Below are 12,555 nucleotides of genomic sequence, written 5' to 3' on the forward strand. Positions count from 1 at the left end.
AGAATCCTTCTACATCTGAGTGTGGCAGTATTCCTGAGTCTCCACCCGGGACTCGTATGACTGACAGGAGTGAAAACCGAAAGGAAGTTACTGAAATGATGAAGGAAGCCCTGAACACCGCCAGAGATGGAGGATCTTCATGGTTGCCCCAAACGCCAGTGGTGTAATTGCATTTGGGCCATGTTCCTCTAGACCAGGGGTTCCCAGCCTTTTTTATGCCATGGACCCCTCAGGTTAGAGGTAGGGATCCATGGCATAAAAAAGGCTGGGAACCCCTGGTCCAGAGGAACATGGCCCAAATGCAAGCTGATGAGACCAGCTTCAATGGTCAGCTTGGTCAGCAGTTGGTCCAAAGGCCTGCATAACTCTGACCCCATGACTGGCCTCTTGTGTAAGAAAGTCAGGCTGAAGAGACGGGAATCAACAATCCTCACTCAAGGACAAGCAGCTCCATGTCACTAGAAGTTGGGGATTTGGTTTGTCCTCTAAAACACTCAAAAAATTTCTACACATGTACTGTGGAGAGCATTGTGACAGGCTGCATCACCGTCTGGTATTGGGCAGTGGGCAGCGGGGTAGGGAGCTACTGCACAGGATCAAAGTAAACTGCAGAGTTGTAAACGTAGTCACCTCCATCATGGGTGCTAACCTCCTCAGTATCCAAGACATCTTCAAGCAGCAGTGCCTCAGAAAGGCGGCATCCATCATTAAAGACCCCCATCACCCACAGCATGTCCGCTTCTCACTGCTACCATCAAGGAGGAGGTACAGCAGCCTGAAGACACACACTCAGCGATTCAGGAACAGCTTCTTCCCCTCCCCCTTCCAATTTCTGAACCCACGAACACCACCTCATTTTCTTATTATTTCTGTTTTTGAACTACTACTTTTGATTTAATATACACATATACTAATTAATTTATTTAATTTTTCTTATATTATCATCTATTGCATTGCCCTGCTGCTGCTAAAATTAACAAGTTTCACGTCGTACGCCAGCGATGTTAAACCTGATTCAGAGTCCTCCCACCCATTTTCAAATGCTGAACTATTTATTTCAGAAATTGCATTTATATAGCACCTTTAAAGATGGTATGACAGCATTAAAGTATTTCGCACAGAGCAGCTGATGCAGGGACTCACAGTGAGAAAGCAGAACAGACGATGTAGAAACCCGTACAAGGTGGGTGTTTAAAGATTGTCTTAAAGGAGCTGGAGAGCTGGAAAGGTGCGCAGGGAGAACTCCAGAGCTCAGGGCCCTGGCGTTTGGAGGCACAGCGATGGCAAATGGGGACAAACTAGAAGCCAGAATTGGAGGGGCAAAGAGACCACTCCTAGTGGTGGGAGCAGGGAGGGTTACAGAGACGAGTTCTACACTCCCGACATTTCCTTCATTACTTCCTTCCCTCCACTCCCACCAACACAGCCAAGCACCACGTCAAAATGAGCCTGAAACCTAATGAAGGAAATGTGAAGCGGGAGACCTTCACCAAGGAAGCGAGAGAGGGAGAGGGGGAGAGACAATGAGGGGGAGAGTAGAGACAGAGAGAGGGAGAGGGGAGAGACAATGAGGGGGAGAGTACAGACAGAGAGAGGGAGAGGGGGAGAGACAATGAGGGGGAGAGTAGAGACAGAGAGAGGGAGAGGGGAGAGACAATGAGGGGGAGAGTAGAGACAGAGAGAGGGAGAGGGGGAGAGACAATGAGGGGGAGAGTAGAGACAGAGAGAGGGAGAGGGGAAGACAATGAGGGGGAGAGTAGAGACAGAGAGAGGGAGAGGGGAGAGACAATGAGGGGGTGAGTAGAGACAGAGAGAGGGAGAGGGGAGAGACAATGAGGGGGAGAGTAGAGACAGAGAGAGGGAGAGGGGGAGAGACAATGAGGGGGAGAGTAGAGAGAGAGAGGGAGAGGGGAGAGACAATGAGGGGGAGAGTAGAGACAGAGAGAGGGAGAGGGGGGAGACAATGAGGGGGAGAGTAGAGACAGAGAGAGGGAGAGGGGAGAGACAATGAGGGGGAGAGTAGAGACAGAGAGGGAGAGGGGAGAGACAATGAGGGGGAGAGTAGAGACAGAGAGAGGGAGAGGGGAGAGACAATGAGGGGGAGAGTAGAGACAGAGAGGGAGAGGGGAGAGACAATGAGGGGGAGAGTAGAGACAGAGAGAGGGAGAGGGGGGAGACAATGAGGGGAGAGTAGAGACAGAGAGAGGGAGAGGGGAGAGACAATGAGGGGGAGAGTAGAGACAGAGAGAGGGAGAGGGGGAGAGACAATGAGGGAGAGAGTGGAGAGAGAGAGGGAGGGAAGGTGGGTCAGATTTAACAAATAGGAAGAAAAAAGCACACAAGAGGCAGCCAGAGAGAGAGAAACAGTGAGAGAAACAGCGTGAAGAGACAGAGATGGTGAGGGTAAAAGAGCTAGTAGGAGGGAATGAGGGAGGGAGAGTTGGGGGGATGAGAGAAGACAATAGGGAAAGGAGGGGAGAAGGGTGGTAGGAGGGAACAGGGGAGAGGGGGCAAAGGGGGAGGAGAATGAGGGGTGTGGGGGAGCGAGGGAGAATGAAGGAGAGAGAAAGATTGAGGGAGTGAGAGGGAAGAGAGGGTGGGGAGAGGGACAGGGAAGAGAGGGTGGGGAGGGACAGGGAAGAGAGGGTGGGGAGAGGGACTGGGAAGAGAGTGGGAGAGAAAGGGAGGGAGAGTGAGAGGGAAAGTGAGGGAGAGGGAGGATGAGGGAGAGGGAGGATGAGGGAGAGGGAGGATGGGAGAGGGGGAAGGAGAGGGGGAGAGGGGGAAGGAGAGGGGGAGAGGGGGAAGGAGAGGGGGAGAGGGGGAGGACAGGGGAGGGGGAGAGAGGGGAGGAGAGGGGGCGGGGAGAGGGTGAAGGAGAGGGAAATGAGGAAGAGTGAGGGAGAGAGAATGAAGGCGAGAGTAAGACAGAGATACATTGGGGGTGGGGGTATTTGTACCTCGAGTCTACCCCATTACCGCGACACCCCATGGGATCAACCCGTGCAACCTCTCGCTCCCCCTTCCCTCCTCCAGTCCGATCTGCAGACCTCGCCCAGTCCCAGAGCGGGGCGAGAGGAAAGTCCTGTCAACTAAACTGTTGGAGGCTGGCGGGGCTGCAGCGCCGACCTGCTGCGGGGAGCCCGGGGTGGAAGGGTGGCGAGCCAAGGGAAGGGAGGGCCGAGGGGCGCCGACTCCCGGAGGAGAGGATCCGAGGAATCCCACTCGGCGGCCCTCCTCACCTCCCCATCAACCCTGGCTCCTTTACGCTCAAGTATCGCAGAGCTACAGCGACCCTGCTTTAGGACGAGAAAGTTTATCACTGGAAACGTAACAGAAACGAGTACCTGACTTCGGGCGGCAAACGGCAAAAAGTGCGCAGAGTCTGACAGTTCATCCAGCAGACATCACGCACGCAGGTGCGTTCTGAAATGATCTGGACAGCAGGCTGAGTGTGGGCCGCGCGTCGCTCCCGTGTCAGAGCCCCGGCTTCCTGGGAGAAGCAGGGACAGTCAATAGTTCGCCCCTGCCTGGCATCTTGTGGACTGAGTCCCGGCTGCCGTGCGCGCACCCTCCACACTGCGGTCTCGTTTGCAACTGGTAGAGGCTGCAACGTCGGGGGCGCTTCGCCAATGCAGAAACTTATCCTGTCAAACAGATTTCGCTTCCTGCTCCGACGGGGGGGGGGGGCGGGGAGTGGGGGGGGGGTTCCACCGCCACCTTTACCCTCGGGGGTAGCGTTCGTCAAACTCCCCTTCCTCGCCTTCCCATTAACTCTCACACCCCACCTCACAGCAACAGTTTCACAGTCCCAAAGTAATCCTGCAATATACTGGGAGAGAGAGAGTACGTGAGTGAGGGAGGGAGTCAGAGAAACAGGGAGAGAGAGAGAGAGAAAAAACAGTGGGTGGGAGGGGTACGGGGAGTATAGATGCCTCGAGTCCACCCCATCACTGCGAGGTTTCACTAAATTTAAAGAACGATGCCTCGGAGACAATTCCTGATCGGAAGGAGTGGGAGAGCGAAATCTTCAACTCTCCTCAACAAAACCTGTTTGCCGACCCGCGCCAGACCCAGGCTTTTAAAAGAACCGTCTAACATTTCAGCACACATGAAGCAAACAGCAACTGTGATATGGAAAAAATACAGCCCTGAATGTTAGCAAGCTCGTTCCACGGACAAACACAATATCAAGCATAAAGAACTGAAACCAACCTAAGTTGGGGCACGATTTTGTTTTAATTCAGTAAGTACCACTGTCCCTAACCGACGGAACTCTGTGATGTAAATTCGGCCTCATAGAGGAACCAACTGCTTGAGAATCGTACCTTTATCTGCGAGCTTTTTTTTTGTTAAACATACAAACATTTCCTCATCATTCAAGTTAGGGGTTCAATTCTGTCTCTGTCGTCGTTTTTTTTACTTCACTATACAGTACTTCTTTCTCCGCATCTTTTCATTTTCATCTCCTTTCTAAACTACGCGTACTCAACAGCCCTTCCTCCCCTCCCTTTCCTGCTCGCCCAACTCCAATCTACCCAATCACTGGCAGCTTCTAACCTGCAATTATCTCCCCAGCTCCCAATTTCTGCCTCTACATTTGGAATATCCCACTCCCCCCCCCCCACACACACACACACCTTTCCTGGTGAATCCCTCAATCCCTAACACCTTAGTTAATTTCCCCCCCAACCTTCCCGACTTCCCAACTTTCGCTTCCCAACACACTTTTTTTTTGCCAACCTACACCCGCATTCTCCCCTCCACTCAGAGCGAATTCCCTCCAGTACTCATTTAACAGGACATTCCCATCGCCTCGGTCTGCATCAAAAGCAATTATCCTCAGCCTTTCTAACATTCCCTGGTTCCTCAGTTCCGTTTCACTTCCTCATCTACCCCCTTCTACATATCCCTCACATGCCCACCTTCCTGTAATCTCGTCGCCTCCCCCTTCTCCCCAAATTTCACTGCATTTCCCCCACTTCTTTTCTAAATCCACTTTTCTTAACTCTTACATACCTCAATCCCAATTTCTCACTAATCCGCTTTATTTCTCCAAATTTTCTTTTAATCTTTTTTTCCCACTTCCTTGCAGCTTTCTCGTTCCACTTCCCTGCTGTTCCGCGTACCCCTTTTTATTACTCTTTCCTTGTCTAACTTCCATGTTGTCCCAGATTTTTGCAACCCGCTCTCCCTAATTTCTCTCACCCCCTTTCCCCTTTCTCCTTCTTTCTGCTTTCCTCTTCCCTATTTATTCGACTTCCCTCTTTTTCCCTATTCCCTCTCTCGTTATCATTCTTGCAGTCTCGTTCCTTTTCCCAACTTTCCCCCGTCTCCCTGCTTTCTTTCCCCAACACGCTTACTTCTTTCTCACATTTTCCTTTCCTTCCCTAATTCCACTTTCCCCAGTTCATTCCATCCCTCGTTTCCTCATTCCCGCCTGAATTATTCCAAAACTCATCCAGTCTCTCTTCTATTTTCCCTGCTCATCTTCCCCTTCATCCCCCCTCAAAAATCCCTTCAGTTCAGCATTCCCGCTCATCTTTTCCCAGTTTCCCTCATTCCCAGAGTTTCTCCTCACTATTTCGTTTGTTTCATCACATCGTTCCGCTTTTTCCCAGTTTCTGTCCTCTCCTCGCAGTTGCTTCCTCATTCCCTCTCTCTCGCTCTCTCTTCCTCTCACACATTATCTGCTTTCCCAGTTCTGTGTCTCGTTCTGTTCCCGCATTCTGCTTATATTTCCCTTTTCTGCCCCCCGTTTCCCCCACTTTTCGTCCCTTCCCCCTACTTTCTCCAGTTGCCCTTATCCCTCCTTTCCCTCTTTCCCGTTCCCCTTTCCGAGTTGTCCCACTTTCTCTCCTTCCTCTTCTCCCATTCCCTGTAGCTTGCCCCGTTTGTACATATTTTCTCTCCCTCTTCCCAGTTTCTCCCCCTTTTCTCTTTCCGAGTTTTCTCCTCACACGCGCATCCCTTTTTTCTCTCTCTCTCCCAGTTTTCCCCCTCTCCCCCTCCCCTCCCCGCCCCGCCACTGCCCCTCACTCACCCTTGCGCAGTCCTGCCGCTCTCATTCCCGGCTCGACCACCAACGCTCGCAGCTCTCTCCATCCCCCGCTGCGCTGCCCTGGCCGCCGCTCCGCGCTCCGCAGCCCGGGGGAGCTCTGCACCATGCCCCGGCTCGGCGGGCTCCGCTGGCGGCGCAAACTCCCCTCCTCGCCCGGGCACTTGGGCTGCGCTCGCCCCTTCTTTTCCCCTACGCCAGCTGCCCCCTTCCAGTCCTCACCCACCCCTTTGGCTCGATGGACAAGCCCGGCTCCTTTTACCACCAGCTCTCTCTCTCTCTCTCTCACACACACACACATACACACAGTGACAGGCTACTGCGGGAGCGCGCGCCGCTCGCCCCCGACAGCGCGCTCTGTGCACGCGCGCCCAATATTACCCCCTCCTTCCCCCCATATAACCCCCTCCTTCCCCCCCATATATATTAATGCACCCCTCCCCTTATACAAGAGCAGCTGGATGTAGGAGGGGAGCATAAATGCGCGTGCAGAATTGCTCCGGGTGCGCGCACGCGTTCCCCCACTATTTTTCAAGGCGCGCCCCCGCCTCATCACTCCACTCTGTTTTGTGTGTGTGTGTGTGTGTGTGTGTGTGTGTGTGTGTGTGTGTGTGTGTGTGTGTGTGTGTGTGTGTGTGTGTGTGTGTGTTCGGAATAAGGACCATACATATACCCGCAGTGGTCAAAGGAAGGAGGTTGTTTTAATTAATTAATAAACATTTAAAACTTCAACTCCGGCACACTGCTGGATCTACTTTATTCTCTAAACACAAAAGCTGTGGGATCTCAAGTGAAAGGAAGATCTGTGTTTCCACCGCACGTTCCAAACCCTCGGGAGTTCTTAAAAGTGCTTTACCGCCAATCGAGCGCTTCCTAAAGTTATGCCGGCAACCCTACGCAGCCAGCTCCCACTCACAGCCCAGGCCCCCTGTTCAGATCCCGTTACCAGCCACCAAGGGCATATACACAGAAAGGTGCAAGAACTGGCCTGACAATGCCATAGAGGATCTCACCCACCCTGTTCACTGGGGAAAGATTTAATAGGAACCTCAGGGGCAATATTTTCTCCCAGAGAGTGGTCTGTAATAGATTGAGCTGCCAGAGGAAGTGGTTGAGGCAGGTACATTGCTATCAGGGGGAGGGTACTGGAATTGCTACCATCAGGGAGGGGATACAGGAGCCCGAAGGCACACACTCAGCGATTCAGGAACAGCTTCTTCCCCTCTGCCATCCGATTCCTGAATGGACATTGAACACTACCTCACGGCATTTTTCCTCTTTTTTTGCACTACTTATTTAACTGTTAAATATATGTACTTCTTACTGTAATTTACAGTTTCCAGTATTGGGTATGACAGTGTTCTGCTGCCGCACATGGATAGGCAGGACTATGGTCCCGGTGCAGGTTGATGGGAGTAGGCAGTTTAAACGGTTCGGCATAGACTAGATGGGCCAAATGGCCTGTCTCTCTCTCCACCCCCCCCCCCCCCCCCCCCCCCGTGACTCACTATGCCAGTGATGCTAAACCAGATTCTGACTCTGCACTGTTGGTCCCATCAGGGAAAATGCCACCAGACTCAAAAACAGTTACTCCCCCCCAGGTTGTCAAGCTGATCAACACCCCCCCCCCCCATGAATAGCCCATCGCTACTTTATAATTTCCTGTCAGTCACCTTGCGTACAGACACTCCTCTGCTTATCATCACTTTATGTGCGTGTATATGAGCTAATCTTATGTATTTATATTTATTGACTTTTACTATGGTTTTAAGCTTATTGTGTTTCTTTCTGCTACATCAGATCCAGGGTGACAAACATTTTGTTCTCCTTCATCCTTCTGTACTGAAGAATGCCAATAAACAATCTTGAATCTAGAGTCCTGGTATCCCCAAACACCAGAAAGAATTCCCCTGTTCCTCCATAACTCAAGAAGGTGGCTCTGGTAGTAGGAAATGACAGAACAGGGGCTCCTTGCCTTTTTTTCACCATGAACCAAGGGTCCATGGACCCTGGGTCTGGAACACCTGGCACAGGAGGACCATTCAAACTATCAAGTCTCTGTGGGATCCCAGAGCAAACCCAAATATCCCATCCTCCCGCAAAATATTGGAGGAACTCAGCAGGCTAGGAGGCATCTATGGAAAAAAGTACAGTCAACGATTCTGGCCGAAATCCATCCTGCTGAAGGCTTTGGCCTGGAACATCGACTGTACTTACGTTCCATGGATGCTGCCGGGCCTGCGGAGTTCCTCCAGCACTTTGTGTGTGTGTGTGTTGCATGGATTTCCAGCGTCTGCAGATTCTCTCGTTTGTGAACCTATTCCCTCACTTAGTTCCTCGACTTCCATGCTCCCCTCTCTCAAACTGCATCAAACCACCCCCCCCCATTCTCCTATCATCAAAGGTAATTCATTCGTGTGCGCCTCATCGTACGAAGTGGGCGTTCACAGTCTTCCCATGACTATGATTGTTCCTGGCAATTTTTTCTGCAGAAGTGGTTTGCCATTGTGCCTTCTTCTGGGCAGTGTCTTTACAAGACGGGTGACCCCAGCCATTATCAATACTCTTCAGAGATTGTCTGCCTGGCGTCAGTGGTCACATAACCAGGTCTTGTGATCTGCACCGGCTGCTCGTAAGACCATCCACCACCTGCCCCCATGGCTTCACATGACCCTGATCGGGGGCTAAGCTGGTGCTACACCTTGCCCAAGGGTGACCTACAGGCTAGCGGAGGGAAGGAGCGCCTTAAACCTCCTTTGGTATTGGAGTACCTTACATCACTACCCCACCACACAGAGTGGTAATTAAACTATCTTCTTCCAGTTGAGTTTAACAAGCGAGATGACCGTTACGCCTCTGGCATTTAGGGCAGCGATGAAGGTCCTCCATCTCTGTCGGTGTTCAGGGCTTCCTTCATCATGTCAATGGCTTCCTCTCGGTTTTCACTACTGTCAGTAATGCAGATCCCGGGTGGAGACTCAGGAATACCGTCACACTCAGACGTAGAAGGGTTCTTCATAGCTGTTTGCGTAACAATTTTGTTTGACCAGTCAGCGGTGTTAGCCCTGAGCTGAACCCCTGTACCTGGACGACTGGTGGACCCCTCTTAGTCTGGCCTCTACTCTTTGCCCCGTTTGGCATGGGTGACCCTACCAAGAGTCAAAGCCTAAAGCCCTGACTCCAGCCAGGTAATTGAGGCAGCAGAAGGTTGTGATCCCTTCTGAGGACAAGTGCGATGACGTAGAGGTAAAATGAAAAACCTGCAGCAGCATCACAGGCACGTAGATACAGATAACACACAGAACATAAATTATACATAAATTATACAAGACAGTGGAGAGAGAGAGAGAGAGAGAGAGAGAGAGAGAGAAAAAAGACAGTGCATAAGAAAAACCTTGGTGCCATAAAAGAGAGACAAGCCCCTGGTCATGCCTGAGGTGGTCTGTAGTGTTCTCTTGCTGAGGTAGGATTCCACGTCCCATTCTGATACGTCTATCCATGGCCTCCTCTACTGTCAAGATGAAGCCACACTCAGGTTGGAGGAACAACACCTCATATACCGGCTGGGTAGCCTCCAACCTGATGGCATGAACATTGATTTCTCTAACTTAAGTTAGTGCCCCCCTCCCCTTCTTACCCCATCCCTTATTAATTTATTATTCTCTCCCCCCCCTTTTTCTTTTCTCTCTTTTTTCTCTCTTTACCCCTCTCACAATCACTCCCTGCCTGCTCTCCATCTCCCTCTGGTGCTCCCCTCCCCCCTTTCTTTCTCCATAGGCCTCCCATCCCATGATCCACTCCCTTATCCAGCTGTGTATCCCTTTTGCCAATCACCTTTCCAGCTCTTAGCTTCACCCCACCCCCTCCTGGATTTTGGATCTCTCCCTCCCCCCCTTTCAAATCTCTTACCATCTCTTCTTTCAGTTAGTCCTGACGAAGGGTCTCGACCCAAAATGTCAACTCTACTTCTTCCTATAGATGCTGCCTGGCCTGCTGCGTTCCCCCAGCATTTTGTGTGTTTTGCTAGGATTTGGGTTGTGCAGGTCAGTTCAAGAAGCTGATGGTTGTTGGAAAACCTGGTGGTGTGGGATGTCAGGCTTCTGTACCTCGTGACAGATTGTAGCTGTGGGAAGAGAGTGTGGCCGTATCTTTTTTCAGCAATTTTGCAGATCTATGCAAGGATCAGATAGTTGTAGGAAAGTAGCTATTCCTGAACCTGGTGGGTTTTTTTTTATTATTTAGAGCTGGGGTCCCCATCATTTTTTATCCTGTGGAGCCTTACCCTTAAGGGAGGGATCCTTGGAATGCACACAAAATGCTGGAGGAAATCAGCAGACCAGGGAGCATCTATGGAAAAAAAAAGTACAGCCAAACTTTCAGCCCGCAAAGTTGACTGTACTTTTTTCCCCACAGATGCTGCCTGGTCTGCTGAGTTCCTCCAGCATTGTGTGTGTGTTGCTCTGATTTCCAGTATCTGCAGATTTTCTCTTGTTTGTGAGGGGTCCGTGGACCCTAGTTTGGAAACCTCTGATTTAGAGATACAGCACCGTAACAAGCCCCTCCACCCCCAATACACCTAAGTACACCCAAAAACACTCAAGTAACTAACTAAATTGCATAGGATTGTATATATATTTGTGGTATATTTTATGTATTGCTCTGTACTGCTACCGTAAAACAACAATTTCATGATGTACTGTATGTCAGTGATAATAAACTTGCTTCTGACCCATACCACCGGGTTCAGAAACAGTTGAACCAAAGGGGATAACTTCACACAACTCCACTTGCCTCATCACTAAACTGTTCCTACAACCAATGGACTCTTCATCGCTTGTTCTCAATATTTATTGCTTATTTATTTATTTATTTATTTATTTTCTTCTTCTTCTTCTTCTTCTTCTTCTTCTTCTTCTCCTCCTCCTTTTTGTATTTGTACAGTTTGTTGTTTATTTCTGCGCATTGGTTATTGTCCATCCTGTTGGGTGCGGGCTTTGTTGTGGTTCCTGTATTTACTGAGATAGCCCACAAGAAAATAAATCCCAGGGATGTATATGGTGTGCTTTGACAATAAACTTGCTTTGACTCAGAGGGTGATGGGAGTGCAGAACAAGCTGCCAGTGGAAATGGTAGATGCAGGATGCAACACTTAACAGAAGTTTGGATAAGTACCTGGATGCGAGGGGTATGGAGGGCTGTGGTCTGGATGCAGGTCAATGGATCTAAGCAGGAAAGAGTTTGGCATGGACTAAGTAAGCCAAAGGTCCTGTTTCTGTGCTGTGTAGTTCTATGACTCTCGGGAGACCAGACAGCACACAGTACTCCAGGAGTGACCTCACAGTTCCTGAGATACCAGTCACACCTTACAAACCTCCGATCTCAATGGCCCCAATGTAGTGAAGGTATGGGAGATATTTTATTTACCCTTTCCTGACTGAACCGAGAAAGAGGAGTGAATTGTACTTCTTTGTCATCCCTTTCAAGATGACACAAGCCATCAGCTTCTGAATCTGGCCGTCATTGTAATGTAGCGATTAATTCAATTCAGTTCATGTTTAATTGTCATTCAACCAACTATCCATGAAGACCATAAGACATAGAAGCAAAATTGGGCCATTGGCCCATTGAGTCCGATCTGTCATTCAATCACGGCTGACTATTTTTCCCCTCCTTAGCCCCACTCCCCGTATCCTTCGGTGCCATGTCCAATCAAGAACCTAGCGATCGCCACCTTAAATACATCCAACAACCTGGCCTCCACAGCTGCCTGTGGTAACAAATTCCACAAATTCACCACACTCTGGCTAAAGAAATTTCTCTGCATCTCTGTTTTGAATGGACGCCCCTCTATCCTGAGCCTGTGCCCTCTTGTCCTAGAGTCCCCCACCATGGGAAACATCCTTTCCACATCTACTTTATTTAGCCTTTTCAATATTCGAAACACTTCAATGAGAACCACCACCCCCCCCATCCTTCTAAATTCCAGTGAGTACAGGTCCCGAGCCATCAAACATTCCTCATATGATAACCCTTTCATTACTGGAATCATACCTGTGAACCTCTTCTGAACCTTCTCCAATGCCAGTATATCTTGTCTTAGATAAGGAACCCAAAACTGTTCACAATGCTCAAGGTGAGGCCTCACCAGTACCTTAAAAACCTCAGCATCATGTCCTTGCTCTTATTTTCTAGAGCTCTCGAAATGAACACTAATATTGTACAGTATTTGCCTTCCTCCCCACCAACTGAGCCTGCAGGTTCATCTTTAGGGTGTTCTGCACAAGGACTCCCAATTTTCTTTGCATCTCGGAGTTTTGGATTTTCTCCTCGTTTAGAAAACTGTGTGTACATTTATTTCTTCTACCAAAGTGCATGAACATGCATTTTCCATGCATTTGGCACTTCCTTGCCCATTTTCCTAATCTGTCTAAGTTCTTCTGCAGCCATCCTGTTTCCTCAACACTACCTGATCCTCCAGCAATCTTCGTATCATCTGA

The 12,555-nt window shown here is 50.0% G+C and overlaps 1 protein-coding gene across 2 annotated transcripts in view; it reads right to left on the minus strand.

Moving 5' to 3' along the window:
• The window catches only part of npas1 (neuronal PAS domain protein 1), a 625,083-nt gene extending 618,739 nt beyond the window's left edge, over nt 1-6,344 (minus strand). Inside the window, exon 1 of one of the 2 annotated variants that reach the window (XM_073029337.1) lies at nt 6,044-6,344. The gene's annotated coding sequence lies outside the window, so the exon portion shown is untranslated. Of the gene's footprint in view, nt 1-3,347; nt 3,542-6,043 lie in introns of those variants that run through there. The other variant, XM_073029338.1, reaches the window with a different exon arrangement.
• Nucleotides 6,345-12,555: the final 6,211 nt, after the last annotated feature.

This window comes from Hemitrygon akajei, chromosome 25 (genome assembly GCF_048418815.1).
Source record: "Hemitrygon akajei chromosome 25, sHemAka1.3, whole genome shotgun sequence".
NCBI classification, from domain to species: domain Eukaryota; kingdom Metazoa; phylum Chordata; class Chondrichthyes; order Myliobatiformes; family Dasyatidae; genus Hemitrygon; species Hemitrygon akajei.